Below are 3,540 nucleotides of genomic sequence, written 5' to 3' on the forward strand. Positions count from 1 at the left end.
TGTTGACACAACACTATTTGCAACACCACTAGCTTGCAACTTGGCAATGATGGAGGCACATATATCTTTAGCAAGACTCTGTACATTCTTCTCAAAACGGTCATTTTGAGTCATTGTAAATAAGAATTTGTTCTTAACCGACTTGCCTAAATAAAGGATAAATAAATAAATAAATCATTTTTCTGAAACCTGAGTATGTTGAAAACTGCTGTCTACAACCATCTTGAGCCCAGACCAATCTAAACTTGGTGGAGGGATAGAAGCTATGCTCAAATTAGATATCAATGACTGGCTGTTTCTGTGCAACGCTTGACAACAAAAGCACCGTAACACTTATTTATCTAGTTAAGAAGTTGTCCTCAACTCTACAGCAATGTTGTAGATGGTTGCCTGCACAAATTAGTAGAAGTTGATAAGAGCGTCATCATACGTCAGGTTAAAAACAAAGTGTGCTTTGAACAGTTCATCAAACACACACAAACCACTATTTTCCTGCCAGGGAACAAGCCTCTTGTCCACCACGATGTAGTATCTGTCAATCTTTCCCTGTCTTCTTCCAATGGCAAGGAGATATGGTTGTCGAACATTGCTCCCATTACGATGGTCTTTAATACTGCAGCTTGACCGCAACACACAAAGGGTATTTTTAAGTCACTCTCCACATGGTAAGACAATGAAGAAACAACCCCAAAAAGAAATGACAAAACAATTACTGTGTCATCTCACCTTAAGAAAGTGTACTAGTCTGCCCACAGCATCACTGGCACTGATCTTGGTCCTCTTACCTCGTGCTGGTGGTGGGATGAGATGAAGCAGCAGTAGGGAGGACATATCATTGTCCCAGTCTGAGGGCAAGAAAAGGCAAACACCCCAAATCACATAAAACAACATCGCTGAGTTTAAAACATTGCATTACCCAAGAGAGAATCCACTTACTGGTTTCACTGTCATTCTCTGGCAGTTTTTCTGTGGACTTCAGGAGCCAACACAAATTGGTAGTCGTAGTCAGGGATTTGCCAGTTTGATGACTTTAGGCTTCAATACAGTGTCCCACTTTTCAAGGAGCTTAGAGGATGTTTCATCGTCAAACATCAGCAAAAAGTCCTGATTCACCTAAAACAAAGTGGATCAACTCACCTTCATGACCAACACAAAATAATGTTCTCAATCAGACAAAGTAGTTCTGATTCCAAGACATACTACATCACTCACCAATTCCGATGTCCAGAAGCCTGGGAATGACCGTGAGGACGTCTGTGCTTCTTTCTGGACTATAAACTAGTTCCTGGCAATACTGGAACACCTCCATCTACTGGTAGATTTGTTTTTCATTGGCAGAGTGTACAAGGAATGATATGGCCTCCCTGCAAGCATCACCAACAAGCTGGTGGTCCAGGCCAGTCTTTCTCTTATGGGTTGGGCCCTCGACTGGGGTGAAATACTCTTCTTGATGGGTCGAAGTGAAGTCTTCCTTGATACTGTATTCAGGCAATAATTCAGATATTATTTGCCAGTGTCAGGATCATAGAAGTTGTCATGCCCTGACCTTAGAGAGCCTTTTTATGTCTCTATTTGGTTTGGTCAGGGTGTGATTTGGGGTGGGCATTCTATGTTTTGTTTTCTATGTTTCTTTATTTCTATGTTTTGGCCGGGTGTGGATCTCAATCAGGGACAGCTGTCTATCGTTGTCTCTGATTGGGAATCATACTTAGGTAGCCCTTTTTCCCTCCTTTCAGTGTGGGTAGTTAACTTTGTTTGTGGCACTTAGCCCTCGTAAGCTTCACGGTTGTTTAGTTTGTTTCTTGTTTTGTTGGCGTCATTCCAAAATAAAGGATATGTACGCTCACGACGCTGCACTTTGGTCCACTTCTTTCAATAGCCGTGACAGAATTGTTCCTTAGATGTGGGAAAAGGTGACCAACATGGTAGTCAAATGTTTATTATTTTTAGACTTGATTCTATGACTGATGCCCCTTTCAGTCCACAGAACAAGTGTCTAAATATTAAAGCATGCATGTTCTACCAGCACTTGCATAGCCTTTGGCGGAAAAAGGATCTCTCAACGAAGGAAAGAGTGTCACAATTCCAAGAGCATAAGGTTCTCTCTGTTGGCGAGTGGGAAGCCTCCTGCTCAAAAACAGTAAAGCATACACACGCCAAATATGTTTAACCAAAGTTTTGTTGATGAAGGTACTGTATCTTTCCACAGTCTCATAATGATGCCAAATTACATTAATGAATAGTTTGTTTTGTCCATTGTTTGTGGCCAGATTGGCTAACGAGAAGCTTACCCTTGCATCTCTTTCACGTGGCTGACTAAGATGGCAATCATCTCTCCTTGTTCTGTGGTCCAATGTTTTGGTTGTCTGGTACTCTTCTAATACGTCTTACCCACCAGGTCTACTAGTCAGAGCATCTCAGACCATCTATTAAGACAAGAGAAAAGTTTAACAATTTAGGGTTGGTTTCTGTTGTTGGAATCTCCATGAAGAGCAAACACAGAAATGGCATTATCAACATCTAGTATCAGTATTCATACCCCTTTTGCTGCTGCGGAGTCGATGGCCTTATCTCCTAAGGTTGTGTTGGCCTTTTTAGACTGTCTTTCTGGAGATCTCAGGTCTAAATCACTTGACGAGAGGGATAATGTGTCTGTGGAGGAACTAGGTGTTGAACAGCCTGCAGGAGAAACGTCTCAACACAAACAATGGATCAAAGCAATCAAATCACATTTTATTTGTCACATGCTCCAAATACAACAGGTGTAGACTTTACCGTGAAACGCTTACTTACAAGCCCTTAACATACGAGCCATGTTATTTTCTCACAACATTTAAAAGATTAACTAAAATCCCCATAATTGACTGCTTTCTACTTTCAAGTAAAACATTTCAGAAAAACCCTGACTGACTGCATTTTGAATGTGGTACATTTTTGTGAATGTCCTCAAATTTTAAACTTCAGCTGGTAATCTCGGTTGCAGTAATTCTCTAATAATCATACTCCTTCCATATTTACATGAACTCTATTATCAAGGCTCAGGAGAAGACCCAGATGCAGACAGTTTCGAAGTAACACAAGTTTATTACAAAACAGGGGGAAGGCAAACAACAGGTCAAGGGCAGGCAGAGGTCAGTAATCCAGAGCAGAGTCCGAAAGGTACAGAACGGCAGGCAGTCTCAGGGCAGGCAGAGGTCAGTAATCCAGAGCAGAGTCCGAAAGGTACAGAACGGCAGGCAGTCTCAGGGCAGGCAGAGGTCAGTAATCCAGAGCAGAGTCCGAAAGGTACAGAACGGCAGGCAGGCTCAGGGCAGGCAGAGGTCAGTAATCCAGAGCAGAGTCCGAAAGGTACAGAACGGCAGGCAGGCTCAGGGCAGGCAGAGGTCAGTAATCCAGAGCAGAGTCCGAAAGGTACAGAACGGCAGGCAGTCTCAGGGCAGGCAGAGGTCAGTAATCCAGAGCAGAGTCCGAAAGGTACAGAACGGCAGGCAGGCTCAGGGCAGGCAGAGGTCAGTAATCCAGAGCAGAGTCCGAAAGGTA

General features: G+C 42.9%; 1 pseudogene; it reads right to left on the reverse strand.

Moving 5' to 3' along the window:
* Positions 1 to 345: 345 nt before the first annotated feature.
* Positions 346 to 2,426, reverse strand: LOC120058099 (annotated as a pseudogene).
* Positions 2,427 to 3,540: the final 1,114 nt, after the last annotated feature.

The sequence above is a fragment of the Salvelinus namaycush genome, chromosome 13 (assembly GCF_016432855.1).
Source record: "Salvelinus namaycush isolate Seneca chromosome 13, SaNama_1.0, whole genome shotgun sequence".
In the NCBI taxonomy this organism is placed as follows: Eukaryota; Metazoa; Chordata; class Actinopteri; order Salmoniformes; family Salmonidae; genus Salvelinus; species Salvelinus namaycush.